Source organism: Cavia porcellus, unplaced genomic scaffold (assembly GCF_034190915.1).
Source record: "Cavia porcellus strain 051 isolate PalLab524CR breed Dunkin Hartley unplaced genomic scaffold, mCavPor4.1 scaffold_9, whole genome shotgun sequence".
NCBI classification, from domain to species: Eukaryota; Metazoa; Chordata; class Mammalia; order Rodentia; family Caviidae; genus Cavia; species Cavia porcellus.
The window spans coordinates 34110138-34135129 of record NW_026947492.1 but is presented as its reverse complement, the minus strand read 5'-3'; the positions used below and the strand labels follow the sequence as shown (position 1 = coordinate 34135129).

Here is a 24992-nt window from a genome sequence, read left to right as displayed (position 1 = left end):
AAAATCATGTGAAACAGAGAGGTAGATCTTTTGCAAAAGGAAAAGAAACCAAGAGATAGAGGGAGAGGGGATTATAAAAAAAGAATTAAGCCATGCTATGAACACATACTAACTCTCCACGAGGAATGTAATCATTATGTTCTGCAAATATACTAATAAAAATAAAAATTTCAAAAAGAAAGTTCCAACCTTCAGTTAGCTTTTATTGAGGCCCCATTTTATGTCAAGCTCTTTTAAATTAAGTTATTCTAGATAACTTTCAAGCTTTTCAATAGCCATGGTTAACTGAACATTTACCATGTACCAGGCACCCGGTGAGGCACAGTGAATGATTATCCCGTTAAGCATTTCCAAAGCCTTAGATGTAACAGTTTTACTCTTTTAACAGTGAAGCATAAACATGGTAAGAAACTTGAACCAGGCCACAAACTGTGCCAAGTATGGCAAACTGAAATCCAGAACCAGACTACCTGACCCCAGAATGTATACTTTACTGAATGCCATGTTATGATATTCAGAATGAATTTTTCCCTCACAACCATGGTGTGGCCATAATTGCTTTCACAAGACACTCCATGAAAGCCTGGGAACATGTCTAGAAAACAGACTATACATGCACAACTGCACTGCGGTGACTGATGAGCTAACTCAGACACAAAAGGCACCACTAGCATAAAGGAGGTTTTATCACTATTTTAGCAAGGACTGTGGGCCTCAAAGAGGGGCTTTTAGCTTTTAAAGCCAAATAATCTTTGCAGCAAGTGAAATAGGTAAGTATAGATCTGATGTGATTTCAGGCAGAGAAGGAAAGCCATGCTCTTCTTTCTCCACTTCCCAAAATAAACACTGAAGCAGACACTTCCAAAAAATTTTAGATTCCAAAGCAACTTTGAATATTCTGAAAACCACTGAAGCAGATGAAAGGATTGATATGGAAGATGCAACAGACCTCTCTGGCAGTCAATGGATAAAGTATCTTATAATATTCTTGTAGACAACAATAGATAAATTTGGGTTAGACAATACTATGTACAGTTAATTATGTGTAACAATAGATCTGTCCATCTAATGCAGTTTTTCCTGTCACCCCAGAGGACTTATCTGGCTCTATCCCACTTAACATTTTTCATGAAAAACTTGGTTAAGTCATAGAGGTTTTACCTAAGTAACAAAATGGAAAATAGTTTACTGTAGTCTAGATGTAGACTGCCCCCCAAAGCCCTATGTGTTAAAGGCTTAAACCTGCCCTTGTTACCATGAAGAGGCAGTGAACACTTTAAAAAGACAAGCATTCTAGTCATGGAAGCACAACCTTGAAGGAAATCGTGAGGGCCCAGTCCCTTCTCTTCCTCCCTCCTCACATCTCGGCCATGAGTGAACACTTCTGCTAGGCCAGGCTCCAACCAGAGGCCTAAGGGCAATGGGTCCACCTGGTCATGGAGTGAACCCTCCAAACACATCTGCTGAAATAAACTTTTTCCCTTTATAAGGTGATTATCTCAGGTATTTGTCATAGCAATGTCATAACACTCCCTTTAAAATTATCAGCAAATAAAGAATAGAACGCAAGCTGTTCAGAAATACATGTTTTTAAATGCTGAATGTTTTTCACAATAACTTCCTGGTGAAATCTAGTATACCAGACAGATCCATGAAGGAGCCAAGCTGATCCAAACTTCATCTTAAACCTTCAACCCCCAAAAGTTAACTCACCGCCATTCTTGTTTGTAAAGGTAACTTTTGAGACATAAATTCCCTATCCATCCACCTACCACCACCACCAAACTGCAGTAGGATCACTTTCAAGACCATAAGGAACACTAACATTGAAAGAACATGCACGAAAACTTCAAGACGCCAAAGCAGCCAAGTGTGACCCAAGTATGCCTCTTGAGCATGCCCCAGGTCAGCTGCTCTAGAAGCAGAGATGGAAGAAGCCATCACTTGAGCCCAGGAGTTGAAACCAGCGTGGATGACATTAATGAAACTCCCTCTCGGTAGTAAATAAATGTTTAAAAGCCAGACAAATTTAAATTAAACAGGCTTGTAGAAAAAGATATTAAAATTAGTGTAAGGAGCCAAGATTAATGCAAAAACCAGGAGTACAAAGAGTAACTGATCAGTGGATCACAAGGAGGAGGCTGAGTCAGACCTTAGTCTTTTGTTTTGCTTTCATAAACCAGTGGAGGTGTGGAGCATGAGCTGCTCAGCCAAGCTGAAAGGTCCAGAGTCGAGCAGATAATTCTTTCCAAGGCACAGTAATCATTATTGTCAGTGCTTTCCTGTTTCACTCAATGGGAACCTGCAAGAAGTTCCAAGCTATTCTTGATATGACTGCATGTGCACATGACTTCTCTTTCCACCCTGAGAACTCTTCCAAACATATTAAGTACTTGACCTCATATTCCAAAAGAACCTAGTGCTTTTTCACTCTATGTTCAGTTCTCCATCTTCACAAAAGCAAATGTGAGTATGAAGTAGAAGACATAGTTTTAGCTATCCACATGAAACAAGGAAACGGTGAAAGATGGGGATGAAAATCATGGAAAAAATAATCCTTTGAGAATGGTTAGTGAATTCTACAAAGATTTTTAAAAGTCCCATTAAAATGAAATTCCTGAACTTTAGGGGCTAGAGACAGGGATTTAATTCAGTGGCATAAGTGCCTGACTGGCAAGCGCAAGGTCATGAGTTAGAGTCCCAGTACCAAAAAAAAAAAAGAAAGAAAGAAAATGAAAATCCCATAGCTGAGATTGACCATTAGTTGTGTCTGACTTTGTTAGTGCTGCTAGTACTCTTGTTTTATGAAAAGACAGCATATGTCTGTTAGAAAGAAAGATGAAAGTTGTCTCTTCCATTGTCCTGTAATAGTAGATCTATGCTTCATGCTATTAATAATATCTACATAATAGTGTTTTTTAGTGAACTTAAAACCCATGAAAAATGTTTAGAATGATGACCAGTAAACAATATGCTAGTATTATACAACCATTGTTGTCATCATCCTGGCACCTATCAATCCTTTCAAACAGCATATAAATCTTGTAGATCAATCCCAGGCTGGCTCCTGGGGTGGTGGTATAGGAAACTTAGGTTCTATGAAATGGAAGTGCTTTCACCTGGGTCCACAATAGAGACAAGGCTAGATCCAGGGAGTACAGGAACAACATCTTTAAAATTACTTCACCACCTAAGGCATGTCTTCTGCTAATTGTCTTCTCTGGGCCAAAAGACTGGTCACGCTTCCTGTAATCTTTACCTCTGGAGAATCTGTTTGGGTTAGAGATCAGATTAAGTAAAATCAGACAGTAATCTAGGATGCTTATTATACTGGTATCCTAGTAATAGGGGCATCATGAGCACTAGGGAGGTGAAGTATCTGATAAAATCTCTACAAGTTTGCCACTACACAAACTTGTAGAGACACTTGGCTTTAGACTTAAGCAGCGAATAGAGAGCTCAAACCCTGTCCACCAGCTCTATTTTGAAATGACCAATTTAAGGCAACTCTTTCATCTCCTGGCAAGTATCTGAAAATATTCCTTGTGAAGTAATTTTTGTTTGGGGTTCCAAGACTATGTGGAATGGAAAGCAGTTTGTGAAGATTATAGGTAATGTTATCAGGAGAACTCAGAGGTATAAGAAGTGGAGGATGTAGTATTCCAAGCAGAAGAGACTATAGCTAGAAAAATGTGCAACATATGAGGAAAAACTCAGTTTCCAGAAATCCAATCCTATAAATAATTCACAGAGATAATTTTATAGATCACCATTGGATCAACAGAAAACTTCTACCTGTAAATACTACTTCTCCTAGAGCAGTTGAAGCAACACTTGCATTATACTGTAGTCTTTTTTCTTATTTATGTGTAATATATGGTTTATAAACAATAAGATGTTCTTACGTAGTTTTTCTTAGTAGTATACCAAGAAACTGTTTCCATATCATTAGTGTTCTATCCAATGTTTCATTAATTCATAAATATTTACTGAGCATATATTATGTCCTTTCTAGGTGCCAAAGACAGTGGTGAATAGGACAGGATATGAATCTGCTAGTCTCAAAGAGATGTCAGTCTGATGAGAAAGTAAATCAATAAATAAATTGAGAGGGGAAAATCTGTCACCGATAGGTGCTGTGCAAAAAATCAAATAGAACAGTGCGATTGATTGAATGTCTGAGACTACTTTCATCTGGACACTAAGGGGTAACACTACTAAGGAAGTAGGATGTTGGTTGAAGTCAAAATGATGAGAACCAGGATGCAAAGACTGAATTCAGAGCATTTCAGACAGACGGAAAGCTAGTACAGAGGCCAGAGACAGAAAGGAGCCCGGCCTGCACAAGAAACCGTGAAGAGCTAGGCAGAGTGAGTGTCACGGTGGGGGAAAAGGGAGCGCACATGTTAAAAGGCCTCAGACCCACAGCAGAAATGAAAATGTTGTGGTGTTTTATTCTAAATGTGAAGCGACACCATCATAGTTTTATCAGGTAAACTTACACACAACAAAATCTCCCAGTTTTAAATCAGCAGTTACACTAATTTTTAAAACGTATACAGTTATGTAAACAGCACCACAATTATAATGTTAAACATTTTTATCACTCGAAAAAGTTTCTTCTCCAGCCATGACACGCATCCTCTTAACCCATAACAATCCGTGATTTTCCGTCACTAGATATTATTTTTCTAGAATGTATTATCAGTGGAATCATAGGGTGGCTACATAATTTGCAGGCCTGGTGCAAAGTAAAAACAAGAAACTCCTTTTTCAAAAATTATTAAGACTTTCAAGGCAGCAAGAGCAGAGCATTAAACCCAGTGCAGATCCTTTCTGAACACGAGGCCTCATGTAACCACACAAGCCCAATGCTCATGAAGCCACCTCTGCGTAAGATATGTGTGTCTCTTTTGTAACTAGCATATAGATTCAGCCACATTTTTGTATATAGCTGTAGTAAGTCTCTTCTTCATTGTATGAATGTACCATAATTTGTCAATGGATGGACATTTATTTTGTGTTTAGTCTGGAGTTGTTCTGAATAAAACTGCTAATGAGCAACCAAATACAAAGCTTTGTATCATATCTTTCGAGGAGTTTTTTTTTTCCTTTAAATGATTGATCATTGAATTTTTCTTTATTTAAAGAGAATAAAACCAAACAGAATAAAATTGAATAAAGCCAAGCAAACCAAACAGCGAAAGTGATGCAGGACTTCAAAACAAGGTGACAGGAAATAAACAATGGTTACCATAACATCTCTTGTTATGTTCAAAATAGCTGCCCATACCATCAGATATAATAAAATCAAACAAAACACAACAGAATAAAACCAAGCAAAACAAAACAATGAAAGCAATACAGGACTTTAAAACAAAATAAAAGGGAATTAACAATGACTACCACCTGCAGAAGGAAATCCCCCATAGTTGCTACATTACATATTGATATCCTCTAAACAGATGCTCAGAATACTGGCTTTAGGCCTGAAAAGTCAGTCAAACAATACAGGCATTAATTTTTTTTCTTTACTTCAGTGGCTATCATATCAGCCTACATTTCTCTCAATCAGCTGGTTGCTTGCAGGGTAGGTGGGGGGACGAGGGGGAGGGGGAGGAACAGGGACGGGGGTGGGGTGGGAATGCCTCAGCCCTTCTTGTTTCCTAGCCCAAGTGCCAGGTGACTGACAAGAAGGGACTGCCCTGGACCACAACTGCTGCTGGCTTACAGGAAGGGGTTAGTTTCTTCTTGATTCTCTTCCTGGGATGCATGGCTGTGCTGGCTCACAGGAAAAAGTTTTTAGTTTTGATTAAACCCAATACTGCCAACTTTTTTCTTGTATGGTTCACTTTTTGTGTCTTACCTAAGACATTTTTATCTAAGCCAAGGTAAGCTAAGCCAAGACTTTCTGCCATGTTTTCTTTCAGAAATTTCATAGTATTAGATTTTACATTTTAATTGGTGATCAAGTTTGAGTTAGCTTGGTAGATCATGCAAAGTAGGAGTCATAGTTATTTACTTACTTACGAATAATCAATCCTTTTGCTGAAAAGGCTATTCTTTCTTGATTGAATTGTTGATGGCTTAAATTTAGGTATATGAAAAAAATAAAAAATAAAAAAAATTTTAGGTATATGGTCCACTGAAGAACTTTAACCAGAACTGCTGAGCATAGTGACACCCACCTATAATCCCAGCCTTTGTAAGGTGGAGACAGAGGAGGATCCCTGTGAGTTCAAAGCTGGATAAGGCTATAGAGTGAGCTCAAGGCCAGCCTGAACTATGGAGTGAGATCCTGTCTCAAAAAAGCAAGAGTGACAAGATCCTTTAACAAGATCATGCAGCTACTATGGATTATAACAAGGCAGAAGTAGAAGAAAGACCTGCCAGAAGACATAGTTCAGGTGAGCAACTAGAGAAGCTTGGGCCAGTGTTAAGCAGGAGGAGGAAATCTCTCTGTAGTTTTCATTGGCACTTTCCTAATGACTAACGATGCTTAGCATTTTTTATTTGCTTATTTTCCACCCAATTATCACCTTCAGTGCAGTGTCTATTCCAATCCTTCCTCTCCGCCTGTTTTTTTTTTGTTGTTGTTGTTTTGTTTTGTTTTGTTTTGTTTTAACATTTAGATCTAATAGCCACTGGAGAATTTTAAGCAAAGCACTGTCAACATCTCATGGCAGTTTTGTGACTTAAATTGGCATTTCCTGAATGTCTAATAATGTTGACCTTTCTATGTGCTTATTTTCCATCTAATTTACATCTTTGGTGAAGTGTCTATTCAAATCACAAATCTTTTTTAACATTTAGTTCTGTTATCCATTTGGAAAGTTTAAGCAGAAGAGTGACAAGATCTTTCAAAAAGATTATGTACCTGCTCTGAGGAGAATAGATTGTAGTGAAGCAACATGCAATCCGGTGAATTAGAGAATTACTTACAGACCAAGTAAGAAATAATGTTATGAGAGTAGGGAAGAAGAGAAATGGACAGATTTGAAATGTGTTCTAGAAGCAGAGTTGCTGGAAGATGGAAGCAGATTAGCTGAGAAGTGAAAGACAGAACCTAGTCATTATCATATTTTGGGCTCAAAAGACAAAAGATAGCAGATTCCTGACTAGAATACAAAAGACTATAACTTGGTAAAAGCCCGAGTGGGAGGTGGCTAGCTTGGGTCCTCTTGAAGACATTAGAAACACATTGGGCAATACAAGTCTGGGATTTTACACAGAGATCAAAGAAAAAGGTGTAAAAGATTGACCTGTGAACAACATTTGTAGTTTGCTAGTAATTCTATGATTCCATTATTTATATGTATGTCTCTAGTCTGCTTGGAAATTGTTATGCAATGTGCAATGGACCTGTGATTTTTTCCACATGGGTAACTAGTTGCCTCCACACACTTCGCTCCTTATTTTTCTAAACCTCATCTCCAAAATCACGTCCAGACATTTTGTCCTAGCATTCAAAGCCCTCAATGGCTTGAGTGCATCTTCTTTTCTGTCCTACTTGACCCTACACTCCACCAATGCTTTTCCACTTTACTAATGCTGTACTCTGATAAGACTTAGCGTATATAAAGTCCTCTCGGAACCATTTTGGCATGAGCTGTGGGAGCAAACAATAAAGATGCTACCACTCACCCTCATCTCCCATCACAGAACTCTCCTTCCACTTGATTTACATGTGGGTGCTTCCAAACAAGAATTTTACTGAAGAGGTTTAATTGCTTTAAAAAACAAAAATCTAGATCACTTGCTCCTCATATCCAAGTTCCACGATATCTGTTCGTAACAGACCAGTTCCTCAGGATACAGACTTTCAGACAGGCTACACACAATAGGTCTATAGAGGCAAGCTCTCCTGTAAAGGAAAAAATGAAGGAGGATTAAGTAGAAGGTGATGAGCTGGGTACAGTGATTCACCCCTGCAATTCTAGCACTCTAGGGGCCTGAGGCAGAAGAATCATAAATTGAAGCCCAGCCTGGGCAGTTTAGTGACTTGGTGAGCTCTTGTCTGAAACTTTAAAAAAGGGCTGGTTATGCAGTTCAGTTCAAAGGCTCTGTGGGTTCAATACTCATTCTAGGGCGAGGGGAGAGAAATCACAGAAGCAGAGATAGACGTTGGAATCATGAAGCAAGTATGACAGAACTCCAGTCCCTCCCTGATGCTCTAAACTGTGGCAAGGGGTAGCATTTTCCACTCCCGTATTCTGGCTTCCCTTAGGGACTAATCTGACAGAGGGACTCAGCCACAAGCCATTTACACACCACAGTTCCATCAGTCAAAACTAAGTGCCTTAGTGTAAGAGAAAATGCCCCTTCCACCGGCTAGGATACTTCAGTTTCTGTTAGTTGCCCAGGTAACAGTTCCTGTTACAGTTTCCATTACTTCTGTTTCTTAGAAACAGCTGCTCACAATGATTCATAGCTGGTCACTGTGACGCATATTGTAAGAACCAATCAAAGACCGCCAAGTATTCTGCTCATGTATATTCCCCACTTGCAAATTCCATATAGATCAGGGCCTGATATTTTGAGAATAATCCCAGTCAGTGTCCCTTGACATAAATAAATCTGCCTCCAAATCCTGGGTATTGTTTTGATGTTTTGGTTTACTCTAGTGTCAATACTGAAGGGAGCTTTTGGTGGCAGACCACAGCATCTATACCACTTCTTTGCCATTGCTCAGCTTATCTGTTTTGTCAAAAACATTTCTCTTTAGCTAGACATGGTGGCACATGCCTGTAATTCCACCATTCAGAAGACTGCGGTTACAGGGGCTGGGGATTTAGCTCAGCAGCATAAGCGCCTGCCTTGCAAGCAGGCAGTCCCTGAGTTTGATCCCTGGTACCGATAAAAACAAACAAACAAAAAAGAAACAGCAGTGGCCAGAAGACTGCGGTTAGAAAATCACTTTGAGCTTGAGACCAGCTGGGCTATATATGAGTTTCAAGGTAAGCCTGAACTATATAGCAAGACCCTGTGTCAAACCCCCAACTCCAAAAACTGTTAATCCTGAGGGAGGGGAATGGGGAAAAAAGAAGAATCAAGACATATTATGTACCGATACAAACTCTCTACAATGAATGTGATCATTATTTTTGTCAAATATGTGCCAATAATTAATTTTTAAAAATAAAATGATTCAAAAATAAAATTAATTGGTCAAGGGAAAAAAAATCTCTTACTTCCTCCAAATCCTACCCATCCAGTAAGCCCAAGTCAAAGCTATATCCTCCAATATAAGGTTCTTGTCATTATAAATAATACTGTTCTCAAAATGTGTAAAATGTAAATTTCAAAATGTATCTATATCCCTCTTATGTCACTATGGTGTTTATTTCATTCAACCTTCCACCAGAGCTATTTTTCACTTCAATAAATTGAAATCTTTCAATGATCCAGGCAGTAAATTAGAAACTAAGGTTACAAACAAAACAGATATAATCATCTTCTTGTTTTATGCAAATTGAGTCTGGTGTGGTACGCATGCCTATAATCCCAACAACTAGCAGGGTGAGGCAGGAGGATCACAAAGTCCTGCATCAGCAATTTAGCAAAACAGAAGATCTAGGAAAGAATCTCAGTGTGAAGGCTTTAGATTCAGTCTCCAGCAGAGGAAAAAAAGAGTGACGAAGAGACCCAGGTGATGGCACCAGCAAGTCCCACACCTTTAAAAAATAATAATTGGAAGTTAAATTTCACAGCAATAAATAAGAGCATGTAGGAGGGAAATTTAATTCAAACAAAGGAATGATCAAAAAGATAGATAAGAAGTATGGCTCGGGATTTAGCTCAGTGGTACAAGATCTGCCTGGCAAGTGTGAGATCCTGAATTCGATCCCCAGGACCAAAAAGAAAAGAAAAGAAAAAGATAGGTAAAAAGTAGCTGGTTTAAGGGAAGTGGGTTAAGGGAAGTAGCTGGTTTAAGGGAGGTGGGTTAAGGAGGAGGATATATTCAAGAGAGAGAAGCAAACACTAAGGTCAACAATTATTAAGCAAGTATCTATACTGATTGCCTCCTGAGGCAACATCACCAAATAAAAACAGAAGAAAAGCTCTTTCTCCGTGGAGCATTCATTCTAAGAAATAAAAGAAGCCACTATAATTACAACTATATAACTACAGTTATCTAGGGAAGAATGGTTCAAGATGGGGTGAAGAGGTTGGTGGAGGCCAGATCATTAATGGCCTAGTAAGAACGGGAGAATTTTAATACAGTGAGATAGGATCAAATTAGTTTTTTGTTTGTATGTTCTTCTGTGTATGGGGGTATCGTTGCGGTGGTTGTTGTAGCGGGGTCTGAATATGTGTATGTATTCGCATATACGTGTAGTGCTAGGAATTGAACCCAGGGCCCTTCTCTCATATGCACTCCACCACTGAGCTATATTCCCAGCCCACAATTGATGTTTAAGCAATCATTCCACCTACAATGAGTGATTTGTCCTCTTTTTTTTATTTTGTAAGCTTTTAGAAAACTACTGTAACTAATTTGCCTAACACAGTAATGTGCACCTAATAAGTAATAACAACAGCTAACATTTAAATGTTAAATGTTTTCTGTGTGCGGAGACTGGTATAAATGATATAGGGAAATGAAACTCCCAACCTACTATATGTCCCGTACAAGTTCACGTTTTCTAAAATCAAAGAATGAATTTAGGAACCAAGGAAGTTAAGAGCAGAATATATTTACTGATAGAAAGCTTCTGCCTCGCATAGAGACAGAAGGGGACCCTAGTGGATTGCCAAAGAAAACCATAAGGTGAGACAGGTCCAAAATGGGGAAAACATGTGAACTCACAAGGCAGATGGGTATGAGGTGAGATAGAACTATAGTCAACCAATAAGATTAATTGTTCAGGGGCTGGAGGTTTAGCTCAGCAGCATAAGTACCTGCCTTGGAAGCAGGCAGTCGTGAGTTTGATCCCTGGTACTGATAAAAAAGGAAAAAGACAAAAAAAAAAAAGATTAATTGTTCAGATAAAGATTAATTGTTCAGATAAAATCCAACCAAATCTGAGACAAATGGGAAAGCCAATCATGCAGCACACTTAAAAAGCAGTGACTTCCTCTAGGCAGTCGAGATGGTGACTCCTGGCTTCCTCAAGATGATCCATACCTATTTAGAATATCAATCCTGATGTTTATACTTAGGGTGTGGCTGCATCTGTTTTGTCTTTTGTTTTGAGATCTGGTCCTTAGCAGAAGCATCTGTTTCTGTTTGCAAGGTATCTGGTCTTCTTCATTGAGCCCTTCAAGGGCCCAGCCATCTCCGCCTGCCTGTACTATTTCTAACTCACTCAGCTGCCTGTAACATAAGATGTATCAACTTTTGAATTCTCAAGCCAGGTGTAGTGGCACACAGCTGAAATCTCAGCACTGAGCAGACTGAGACAGGAGAATCGCCAGGAGTTTGAGGCCAGCCTGTGCTACATAGTGAATTCAAGATCAGCCTGAATTACACAGCAAGATTCTATATAAAAAAAGAAAGAAAGAAAAAGGAAAAGAAATCTAAGCTGCCGTAGAAAACTTTACACACCAAGAATTCAGGTGTCTATGTGTACAGTAGAGCAGGCGGCAGAAAAATGATAAAAATGTTACATGGAAAACTTTACATCTCACTCAAACCAATTATTTAAAAGCATTCACAGTGAGCTACAAGGCTAAGAAATACAAGGACCTGACCTGAAAACTGTGATCCTCTAGCCAAAGAAACTACTATACAGGTTTGCATGTCTCTAGGAACCTTCTCTTATCTGTATTGATGATTATTCAAGTGTACAATACAGAACATGATGAGCTGTTTTAGCAAAATCATGTGGCCTCTGAGGAACTATTTATTACAAATCACAACAATCTCTGTAAAAAGTCAGCATGAGCCCTTCCTTCTCTGAAAAAATAAATAAATAAAGATTAAAAAATCTCAAGAATGTGTTATCTAGGATCTGCAGAGAGACTGGTCTGATTGAGAAGCACCCCCACCCTCTGCCCTGCAGCTTCCAGACATTGCAACACACAAATGAAAGACTTACCTGTGGCCTGAAATCGGCTGTGCCTTCTGGACTAAGAAGCCAGATAAGCATCACACTTTAAAGAGACTCAAAGGAAAAGTCACAAACGGAGCATCACAAGTATGGGCATGGCTCCAAATGAAAAACAAGAGCACAGTGTCTTAGGAGACCAGAAGACAGAGAAAAGGTGTGAGGACCTGGCTCTGCGGAAAGTGCTGGGCGCTGTGCATGCAGCAGTAAAACAGCTCCATGGTCTTTGGTATGATTTGGTTAAATGTTCCCTAAAGGTCTGTGTCCTTTTAAAGGCCTGTTCCCTAAGCTGTCACTATTGGGAGGCAGTAGAACATTTAGGAAGTGGGACCTAGAGTCACCAGAGGCTACCCTCAAACCAGGTTGTGGGATCACAGTCTCTTCACTTTGTATTTCTTCTCTTGCTTCCCGGCTGGGCTGATCCCGTATGGATCCCGTAAATGGTTTGCCTCACCCCACTCTCACCACGATGGGCTGCCTCCTCCGAGCCCCGAAGCAGAGGGGCCACTTGGGCTTGACTGGAACTTTCAAAACCACGAACCAAAGTAAACCTTTTTGTCTTTAGAAGTCAGTGATCTCGGGTATTTCTTTACAGTAAGAAGATGGTTGATACAGTTCTTTTCTTCAAGGACTCCCAAACAGTAAGTTTTTAAGTTTATCTATAATGAAAAACATAATAATGAAGGGCCACGTTCTCTACCATGAGAGCCTTATTCTGCACACCAGTTTCCCCAGGATTAGAGCCCCTGCTCTGTCTCTCCCACATTTTCCTCAACCTGGGGGCAGAGGGCGGGGGATAGTTACAGCCCCTCCTGCGCCTTAGCCCCACCCCAGCCCACCCCACCCCTAACTGCAAGCGCTGGAAACATGTCAGGTTGATTTGCATAGGAAATTGGGGTTTGTTGCTTTATAACATTTCATAAATTTTGTTGAAAGAAATGTAAACTAAAAACAGGATTTTGCAATAAAAAGTATTTTTATAGAAACCAAACAAAGGCTAACGTGAATAGAACCCAACCATTAGGAAGACAAAGGAATGGCTTTTTTTGGAATTGCTTTCTTTGACAGCCCTAAAAAGCTTTAAATTAATGTCAAAGACAGGATGCCTGCCACAGGACACAGACATGTTCCAGCCCCTGCTTGTTTACATCTTCCTGAGGCCATAACTCCACCCATACCCCTCCCCCTTCGCCCCACTCCCTATTTATCTTCCAGAACAAAAGTCAAAATTAACCCTGTCTATAATTGAAAGATATATTCCATCATGAACCACAGGCTGCTGCTGTCCTTAAACAAAATCAAAGTTGATAAGCAAATAATTCTGATGCTCATTTAGCAGCAATAGCAGGCATTGAAAAAGGCACATACACATGTTTTCCCAATTCTCGAAACAACTCATGAGGAAACTGAAGGTCAGGGAAAGTAACTGGTCAGGTTACTCTGAAGAGCAGATCTGCTTGACCCTAAAATCTGTGCTTTAACTGTATTAAAAACCTGTAAAGTAAATCTGTACACAATAAACTGCTTTTAAATTATTAAAATTAATTTATAAATTAATTTACAAGTAAATTACCTATAAGTTGCATTTATAAATAGTTATGTGTTTAAACATAAGCCCTAAGCACTCGCATTGTTTTTGTTTTTGAGGTTATCTCTGTTTGGTTGCCACTGCTGTTGTGCAGACACAGTATCTCACCATGTAGCCTAGGTTGGTCTCAAATGCATGGTCTTTCTGCTTCACCACATTTTAAATTAACACTATGCAGGCAGCAAAGATATCTATAGTTAATCTTAATGCTTACAACAAAAATATAACTAGTCATTCATACTTTTAAATAATGTAATACAGTATAATATGCATTAGTAAAACTGGAATCATTGATTCAGATAAGATATTTTTGTGATCCCCTCCTGAGTATTACCCACCATAATCCAATGTTGAACAGAATAGCTTGTGACCTCTTACATTACTAGTTTGTAAAAACAGACAAACATTAAATATAGAAACAAATATTTAAGTAAGAGCACTGTGAGAAACAATACATTATTATGAAATAACCATCAAATAAATTAATATTCATTGGTGGTGGGAGGAAGTCTCCAGAGAAGTGAGCTATAAGCTGAAATGTGAAGGATGCACAAGTAGTTAGGCTAATAATGAGGGGGAAAGTGGTATTCCCTGCAGAGGAACTATCCACTGCAAAAGCTCTGAGAAAAGAAAAGAGGGTAACGGCTTCAGGACTAGCGATTCTTTTTCATTTGTTTGTTTGTTGAGGCAGGAGCTCCCTATACAGTTCAGGCTGGCCTTGAACTCACTATGTAGCAGAGGCTGGCCTGGAATTTACAGTGATCCTCCTACCTCAGCCTTGCAAGTGATGAAACTACAGGTGTGCGCTACTGCACCTGGCCTGGACTAGTGATTCTTGAGAAGCCAGCTAGGGAAAGAGACAGAAAATGAATTTGGGGAGGAAAACAAATGACACTCATAGGATTTTATGTTTTATGGTACATGTTATGGAAACCAACTATATAAATTGTAACTCACGTAACATGCAACCCATGTAACCAAATTTATCAATTATAAAAACTCAGCCTAGCTGCCATGTTCTAAGAGATGCCAGGTGAACAAGGTTGGAAGGGAGAAACCAGTTAGGAAGTCTTACTTACACTCACCCAAGCAAAAAGACAGTGGTCATTTAGACTAATGTGGCAACATCAGAACCTGGTGAGAAGAGGACAGATTGCGTTTACATTCAGGAGAGTATGAGATTTCGTGATTGCCATGGCTTGTATATAGTTTGGATGTTCCCCAAAGGTTTATGTGTTGGAAGTTTGGTCTCCAGTGTTTTGGTGGGAGATGGTGTGAAACCTTTGAAAAGTGAGTCTTCCTGTGACCCCTTGGATCATGCAGTGGAGAAGAATGTCTCAGAAGGAAAAGCTTGTTGTACAAGTCTGACTCCTGGGGGCTGGGGATTTAGCTCAGCAGCATAAGCACCTGCCTTGCAAGCAGGCAGTCGTGAGTTCAATCCCTGATACGGATAAAAATGAAAAAGACAAAAAAAAAAGTCTGACTCCTGAATCTATCTCTGGGTTCCTGTTTAAAAGGTCATCCTACCTCTCATGTGTACCCTGTCATCTGTTGTGAGGCCCCAAACGTAGTCTGTGCCATGCTTATTGAACTGTCAGTCTCCAAAACTGTGAGCTAAACTGGGCATGGTGATGCACACTTGTAATCCCAGCACTCTACGAGGCAAAAGCAGAAGGATGGGAAGTTTAAGCCCAGCCTGCTGCACAATTGAGCAAGAACCTGCCTTAAGGACTGGAGATTTAGTTCAGTGGCTCAAGTATTTGCTTGGTAAGAGCAAGGTTGTGAGTTAGATCCCAGGTATCAAAAAAAAGAACCTGTCTTAAGGGGATGGGGGAGAGCTAAGTTCAAAGGTTATGGGATCCATCCTCATTGCAGGAAAATTTTTTTAAATGTTTTAATGTAAGCCAAATAAACTGCTTTTTCTTCAAAAGTACCGTGACTTGGGTATTTTGTTGTAGTGATAAAAAGTTGACTAATACTAATCTGATATGGAGAAGAACAGGGAAAAGTGAGACAATGTAAGAGCAAAGAAAAGGTTTCTGAATTGAGCAATTATGTAGACAGATAAAAATAGCTTAAAATAAAAATTAAAGACAGATAAAAATAGCTTAAAATAAAAAATAAAAATAAAATTAGCTCAGTAGTATAATGCCTGCCTGGTAAGTACAAGGTCCTGAGTTCAATTCCTGGTACCAAAAAAAAAAAAAAAGATATATGTACATATAGACCAATGCTTCTCATTTAAAGTATATGTAAATAACTCCAAAAGTCTCGATAAATTATAGATTCTGATACATAAGAGCAGTGGGTGCCATGCACATGCCTGAAGTCCCAACTACTTGGAATCCGTTAGAGGATCATTTAAGTCCAAGAGTTCAAGACCAGCCTGGTTAACAGACCAAGAACTAGTCTCAGCAACAACAACAAAAAAGGGGGAGCAAGGAAAATAGAAAACCTGAGAGGAACTAAAGATGGCAGATAGATAAGCAGCAGAATACAGAGGCTCCTGAGACAGACAATTCAGATTCCAGAATATAACACTGTGGGGAGGTCCGGACAGAGGGAGATGGATCCTCTCAAGCCAGGAAGAAACTAAAGGGAAAAGAACCGGTCAAATATGCAGTCCTGGGGCTACCATTGGAGCAGCTAAGATTAGCGGCCACAATGTTGCACTGTAGTGCCCAAACTCTTTTTTTTTTTTTTTTTTTTTTTTTTTTTTTTGGTCTTTTTCGTTTTTATCGGTACCAGGGATCGAACTCACGACTGCCTGATTCCAAGGCAGGCACTTATGCCGCTGAGCTAAATCCCCAGCCCCCGTGCCCAAACTCTTGCCACTGCAATCAAGCTGTCTGAACTCCTGCTACTGGGACTTGCTGGAACTTCAGTCACACTGAAGTCAGAGGTCTGTGAGCCCAAAGGAGAAGGGAGCCTGCAAGGGACCTGCATTGACCCTCAGTGAGTGCTGGGAATAAGACCCTCCCATGGGAAAGGTACGACACACTGGATGACATGTTAGAATCAGGCAGGACTGGCAGGAGCAAGGAACAGCAGTGATTTAAGTCAGTTGTTCTCTTTCCAGAATAGATTGGTGGGATATGCTTGGCCTGGGTCACACCCCTGGCTGGGACCCAATAAGTAGCCCCAAACCAATTCTATATGTGCAGCACACACTAACAAAGTGAAGGCCCCTGCAGGTTGACTGAACCGGAGGGGAGGGGCTAGCATACGCCATCCCTGTTTGCACCTGAGTGACCAATAACAAACTGGAGAAGGCAAAAATCCCTAGCCAGGGCACTTCAAAAGAACCATAACCAACAAGGAAAGGAGCTGGAACCTCCTCTATACACCTGTATGGAAGAAACCAAAAACATGACAACAGAAAGAAACAAGAAAAAGTTCCCCGCCCCCAGCCCTGAGAACATTGATCCAGGAGAAGTAAATACAAAATACATTGAGGGCAGCAAACATGCACTATCAGACACAGCATCAGTGGACATAAAGAGATATCTTTGGGACCTCATAGACAAGCTCAAAAGTGAAATATTTAATCAAGTAAAGCAAGATATAAGTAGGTTAATAAAAGAAATGCTAAGCACCTCTCAAGAAGACACAGACAGAAGAATGGAGGAACACAAAAAAAGGAGAGAAATGTTTGATGAAGAATATAAAGTAAATCTAGAATAAATGAAGCAGGTTCAAAGTGATTACCAGGAATAAAAATTCCATTGAAAGCTGGAAAACTGCTTGAAAGAAACTAAGGATAGACTATCAAAACTTGAAGAGAGGTTTGGAATGTGAGATCATGAAATGAAAAATTTCTTAAAAATAACAAGGAAGGGGCTGGGGATTTAGTTCAGTGGCATAAGCACCTGCCTTGCAAGCAGGCAGTCATGAGTTCCGATCCCCGGTACCGATAAAAAGGAAAAAGATAAAAATAAATAAATAAATAACAAGGAAGCAGGCAGTAACAATACAAAGGTTAGAAGATGACAAGAGGATCTATAACTTAAGAATAAAGAATGTGAATGAAGAAGCAGGAGTAAAAACAAAAGATGTTCATAGAAATAAAGAAAACATCCCAAGCACAGGAAAAGGAAATGATATTCAGATGTATGAGGCATACAGAATTCCAGCCACCTACAACCTACTAAAATTTGAAAAAATAAATTTTGAGAGGAGATTTTGCTAAATTGTCCAGGCTGAGCCTCCAATTAGGAATCCTCCTTTCTCAAGCTCCCAGAATGCTGAGATTAGAAGTGTGTGCCACCATACCTGGCCAGGACAGCTACAATTTTAAAGACTCACAATATTATGTGTTGACAAGAATACTGAACAACTAGAAATATTTCTTAATTAAGTTTATTGGGAGGAGGGGCAAAGATGGCAGATAGATAATTGGCTACAGAAGTTCCCTGAGACAGTCAACTTAGAATTCAACATAATACAGAGTGAGGATCCCCAAACAGGGGGAGATGAATTCTCTCATCCCAAGAAGAAATTAAGGTGACTTGCTGACCATCTGAGGTCCCGCCACAACTGGCCAGCACCATGACTTGCCTGGGTCCTGCCGTAACTTGCCAAGCCATCCAAGGTCCCCCTGCTTCAACTCACTGGAGGCACAGTTACATTGAGTTCAAGGGTCAGCAAACTGAACTGAACGGAGAGCTGAGTTAGCAGAGAGTCTACATCAACCTGTGGTGAGTAATGGGAGTGGAGCCATTGCATAAATAGGGGGGCTCTGGCGGATGACATTTTGGGACCGGGCAGGATTGGCAAGTATAAAGGGCAGCAGTGACTTTAGTCAACTATTCCCTTCCCAAATGGGATTGGTGGAGTGAGCTAGGCCTGGGTCATGTGACCTGGCTGAGCCCCAGTAGGTTATCTGAGGTCAAGTCCCTGCAGCAGAGGCGGTGTACACTAACCACACTGGCCCAATGGGGCCTCAAAGGTTTGGCTGGTCCAGAGGGGAGGCGGTGCAAAGTAATGCATAGTACAGGCCACAGCAGCTTGACTGATCTGGAGGGGAGGGGCTGGCATATGTTGTCCCTGTCTGCAACTCACTAGCACACTGCAGTGGGAAGGGTCATCTAGCCAGAGCACTTTGGAAGAACTGTAACCAACAAAGAAAGAAACTGGTGCCTCCTGGAAGAAGCAAAACAGATGGGAAGAGGAAGCAACAACAAAAAGTCCCCAAGCCCCAACCCTGAGAACATTGACCCAGGACAGTTAAATACAAAGGAGAATGAGAACAGCAAACATGCAATATCAGACACAGCATCAGTGGACATAAAGAGATATATTAGGGACCTCATAGACGAGTTCAAAAGTGAAATATTTAACCAAATAAAGCAAAATATATGAAGATTAATAAAAGAGATGTTAAGCACCCCTCAAGCAGGCACAGATGGAAGAAGGGAGGAACTCAAACACAGGAGAGAACCATTTGATGAAGAATATAAAAAAATATAGAATACAGATTCAAAGAGGTTATCAGGAAATTAAAAACTCTATGGAAAGATGGCAAATCAGCTTGAAAGAAACTAAGGATAGATTATCCAAACTGGAGGACAATTTTGCAATGTGGGAGTATGAAAGGGAAAACTTTTAAAAAATAACAAGGAAACAAGCAGTAACAATACAAAGGCTAGAAGATGACAAAAGGATCTATAACTTGAGAATAAAGAATGTAAATGAAGAAGCTGGCATACAAACAAAGGAACTACAAAGGTTATTCACAGAAATAATTAAGGAAAACTTCCCAAAGGAAATGACATTCTGATATATGAGGCATACAAAACTCCAGCCACCTATAACCAAAACAGAGCTATACCTAGGCATATAATAATCAAGATCTGAGAAATTCAATATAAGAACAGAATATTAAAAGCTGTTAGAGACAAGAAACAGATCACCTATAAAGGAAGGCCCATCAGAATAACGGCAGACTTCTCAACACAAACCATCAAGTCAAGAAGAGTCTGGAGTGAAATATGCCAAGCCCTCAAAGAAAATAACCTCCATCCCAGATCAATATACCCTGCTAAAATGTCTCTAGAAATTAATGGAGAACCAAGATGTTTCCAAGACAAAGAGGAACTTGGGAAATTTGAAACCACCAATCCAACTCTATGAGAATACTCCAGGGCATTCTAGAGGGAGAGAAAAGTACTAGGATTCCAGGAACAGTGGCAGAGAGGCCTCAATGAATGGAGCAGAAAACAGAATGAAGAAGATAAGCAGACAACTGATGGCAAAAAAAGAACATAACAGAAATGAGGCAGAGAAGATTTTATTCAAAACTGATATGATTGATAGTATCAAGTCTGAGAGTATAGGCAACTACACTGAAGATGACAAGACTCTACAATACACATTCTGGTTTGATGACTGCCAGTTTTTGAAATTCTATACTATATACAAAGTTGTGTTTTTATTAATACTGTTATGTACTGATAAATTCAATTATACTATGTCTGAAGATATAGCCAATTCTATTGGAGATAACAAGAGACAAACAGGAACCATGGCAGAACTCTTTGTACAATGGTCTTATATGTTTATTTCATTTCATGTGTTTATAGGAAAATGTTTTGTTTTGCCTTGCTTTGTTTTGTTTCTCCTTCTAATATAGAAAGGATAGAAATACATGTTAAGACTCATGCATGTGTAGAATCTGTAAACAGTTTATGAGAACTGATCATATGACACATGATGAATAGATACTTTGAAGAAAAAGAGACACTAACATATCCAGTGCTGATCCTGGAGTGTCATAATGTGAAACCCAACAATAGTATTATTCTTTGTTCAGAGTGATATTAGACTGCTTGGGTTTATTCAGTCTCAACATAATAGAAGAGATGGATAACTGCATGTATGTTTAAGTGTATAGGATTGATAACCACATTTCTAAGTTTTTGTTGAATCGTTGAACAGAACTGTTTGCAATCTTACTATTCGAATCCCCACTTTATAAACTCCACTTTATTATCTTGAATAACTATTATTTGTAAGAAGACAATCTGTAATCTTCAACTAGTCATTTCTTACTGTTTATTTTTTCTTTGAAAGTATGTATTATTTCTACCCATTTTCTGTTTTATTTAGTCTTTCTTTAAATTAAATTTAAATAAAAAAGACACTACAGTACCCAGTGCTGATCATGGAGTGTCATGATGTAAAACCCAGTAATACTATTACTCTTTGTTCAGAATGATTTTAACCTGCTTTAGTTTGTTTAATCTAAACATAAATGAAGATATGGATAACTGCATGTACGTTTAAGTGTATAGGTTTGACAACCATGTTATTAAGTTTTTGTTGGACATTTGAACAGAACTGCTTGCACTCTCGCTGTTTGAATTTCCCCTTTACATGTTCCATTTTTGTATCTTGAACAACTATTTATAAAACAACAATATGTAAACATCAACTAGTGATTTTTTTTTTTTGGTCTTTTCCGTTTTTATGGGTACCAGGGATTGAACTCACGACCGCACACTTGCAAGGCAGGCGCTTATGCCACTGAGCTAAATCCCCAGTGTGGGAAGCCGCCTGAGATGGCGCCCATTTCCTGCTTCCGGGTTCTTCCCGGCCTGAACAAGCCCGCCAAATTGTCATATCTGCCCAGTTACCCGTGACGCTAGCCTATCAGCTTGTTAGGCGCGCTTCTCTGTGATTGGATACTGCTTCCCCTTATAAGAGGTTGTTCCTGCCCCCAACGGGCGGAAGAGGAACCAACGTTGAGGGTGGCGGACCTTGTCAGGTCCGGTTCGCTGTACGTAATAAAGTTTGAGAGCTGATCCTGCTCGAGTTTGGCCTCCTGTCTTCCGCGGCTCCGGTCATCTGGTGGCCGCCCGTACGGGGAAAAAGGTAAAAGACTCAGCGACGTGCCTCTTCGGCCGGGAGGTGCAATTGCTGTCGCCTGCGGTACGACGGAGGACCTGGCCCAATAACAACGGAAGGCCGCGAGCGCCTCTTCTCTTCACCCTGATCAGCTACGTGAGATACAGCGGTTCCCGGGACAGGTGAGTACTGGGTCACCTGGGTTGGGTGGACGCACCTAACAGATTTTGAGCGCCACACGGGTGGACGCCGGTCTTTTTTTTTTTTCTTTTCTTTTCCCTTTGCATCTGTTTTGCTTTCGCTTCGCTAATACAGCCCAACAGGCTTTTGATAGAGCTCGATCGGAATGCTCAGAGGAGCCCGGAGCCACTGCCGATTGTGGGTCTCCGGAGGACCCTCAGGGCTCTAATTCTGATTCGGATTCGGAAGGCTCAGAAGAGGAGGTCGTCTTTGCTAAGCATGACCCTCCTACACCGTTAAAAGAGGAACTTAGGGCTCGGGAAGATAAAAAGGGGAACCAAACACCACCCTGCCCGAGCTACTCCGCCTTACGGGAGGAGCTTAAGCCCTTCCGCCCTTTGGCAAGTTCGCGACCCACGATCGCACCTTTCAGGGCGCCAGGCCCCACTGCACCGCCGTGGCCGGAAGAGGAGTTGCTCCCTGGGCTGCCACCTCCGCCCGTGGCCGCCGGAGGGCGCCCACAACCTATGGCACCGCCCTGGTTAGAGGGAGAGCTACTTCCTGGGTTGCCTTCTACAGCTAGACATCCAGACTCGGTCGCTTCCCTTTCTCTAGAGGGCATCTCACGAGCCATACAACACTTTGGGGTGCCTCCTTCCTCCCTACATGTACCATACACAAGAGAACAAATTGAGACCTTAACAACGTGTCTAGATTCCTGGGCGATTCTCCGGTGTACGTTTCAAGGGACCATAGATAATCAATTCCCAAAAGACCCACTACTTCAGTTTATTACAGTACATCCGCATACCCCATAACTGGAGCTCCAATAATCTTCACGGATAGGCGCATATGTGGTTATGGGTCAAGAGCCAAAAACTATCCAATTCACCCACTCATACCAACCCCAGGTGGTCGAGCTCCAGATAATACAGGAAGTCTTACGTCGCTTCCCAGGTGACGTTAACCTCCTGTCAGACTCCAAGTCCTCCATATTCCTAGGTATTCAACATCAGCTATGGAATAGAACCTCAATCATTCCCCTGCCATGGAGCACAATAACCCGTCCCCGGCCGACAAAGGGCTGGTGAGATGGAAAGATGTCCTTACAGGACAATGGATGGGCCCGGATCCAGTGATTAGCTGGACCCGAGGTGCGGTTTGTGTTTACCCACAGGAACCAGGCTGCGAACCGCTGTGGGTCCCGGAAAGATTGACGCGAGCAGTAAACTCCCCACCAGTTCCTGATAAAGCACAGGAGGATAAGCCCGCGGACACAAGTCAACTCGACCCTTCTGGGACCGACGCTCAGCGCCCGAGACCATCTACAAACTAAAATGTCTGGTTTGGAGTTTTTTCTATTCTGTAGGTTCCTATTAATCACCCCTGTTCGCACAAATTTGACCAACACTGTTAAAAATATGACAGCTTGGCTGCAAGACACCTACCTACCTAAGTTTCACAATTTGTCCCTCATAGTCGGTCAGGAACTTGACAATATGGACGGTATCCAACTAGGTCCAGTCAGGTTCGATTTATCAACTTTAGGCAGTGTTATAGCCAGTTTGTAGGAATGCGTCACCTCCTGGTTCTCCTGGCCCAACCTGACTACTTGGATCCTGATTGCCATGGCCATCCTAGTGGGGCTTGTGGTTATTAAATGCTTGTTAGATCGCCTCATACAAACTCAGCAGCAGGTTAAGATCACAGCCATGGCAGCCATGCAAATGGCAGCAGGTGGTCCATCAGGCCAGCAGGCCGCCGCAAATCTCCTTCACATTGCAGAACATCAGTTATAAAAGCTGAGTGGGCAAGCCAATGACGGGTAAGACGGGAGACGTCCTCCCGGTCAACCTAAGACAGGCTCCACTCAGATATACATGGCCTATAAGGCCAGGGGTCCCTTCTGGAGTCAAATTATTGGCATTGAGATGCGAGACCAAGGGTACTGCAGTGCCATCCGCCTCAAAGGTTGGGGGGAAGGCATGAATGAATGTCTATATGCATCCAGGTTCGGTTCGCATATGCCTGGCCCTGCGAAAAAATGAACCACTCACCTTGAGCATGGTCCTGGCGCAAGGATATGCACAAAACAGGGTGATGCACAGCAGGGTATAGACCTCTACATTCTCTCATGCCTCGGCCTACAAGGTAGGCCCACTCCTAGGTGTCTAACAGCAACAAGGTCATAGACACCTTGGAGGGACCCACAGACCATCCTATTTTAATAAATAAAAAAGGGGGAGATGTGGGAAGCCGCCTGAGATGGCGCCCATTTCCTGCTTCCGGGTTCTTCCCGGCCTGAACAAGCCCGCCAAATTGTCATATCTGCCCAGTTACCCGTGACGCTAGCCTATCAGCTTGTTAGGCACGCTTCTCTGTGATTGGATACTGCTTCCCCTTATAAGAGGTTGTTCCTGCCCCCAACGGGCGGAAGAGGAACCAACGTTGAGGGTGGCGGACCTTGTCAGGTCCGGTTCGCTGTACGTAATAAAGTTTGAGAGCTGATCCTGCTCGAGTTTGGCCTCCTGTCTTCCGCGGCTCCGGTCACCCCAGCCCCAGTGATTTCTTACTGTTCATTTTTGTCTCTGATCATATATATTATTTCTACCTATTTTCTGTTTTTAGTCTTTAAATAAAATTTTTTAAAAATTAAGTTTATTGGTACATTTTAGGTATACATAATGATCACATTCAGTATAGGACTTTGTAGCTGCCCCCAATATATCTTCTTTTTTACATGCTTCTCCCTTCCCTTCAACCCCTTTCCTTCCTTACTTTTCTCCTTTTTTGTTTTCCCAGCCTTACTTTCCCACTCCCCCTCCTTGGTTCCCCTTCCCATTTGAACATTTTCTTCATATTTCATAGTATTTAAACAACTAGAAATCTTATACATTGCTAATTGAAGTGTAAGGAAAAATTTTGGCAGCATGTAGTAAAATTAGATATTTTTATACTATATAACTGAGGAATTCCAGTCCTAGATGTATTTCCAACCAGAATGAGTCCGCAAATGCATCAAAAGATATGCTTAAGAATGAGGGAAGATTCTCAAAAAACGTAAATAAATAAAAAGTACACAGCAAAGTCCATAACCTTCGCTTTGAAATAACTCAGAAGATTGAACACTAAGGTGGTGGAATATTAAATAAGGAGAACAGTGACATTCTGTGAGCACGTGGTTCTTCTCCCTCTGACCTACCGCTGCTGGTAAGAAATAAGTACGACCGACCGGTTCTTAAGGGAGAAAAGTAAAGGAGAAAGAGGTTATTCCCCGACTCTGAAGCCCTGATGTGATAGTAGACAAAAAACTGACAGAAACCATAGAC

The 24992-nt window shown here is 40.9% G+C and overlaps 1 protein-coding gene across 1 annotated transcript in view; it reads right to left on the bottom strand.

Annotated features, from left to right (window-relative positions):
- Nucleotides 1-24992, bottom strand: part of Angptl5 (angiopoietin like 5) — a 128596-nt gene that overhangs the window by 102920 nt on the left and 684 nt on the right. The gene's annotated exons all lie outside the window — the stretch shown is intronic.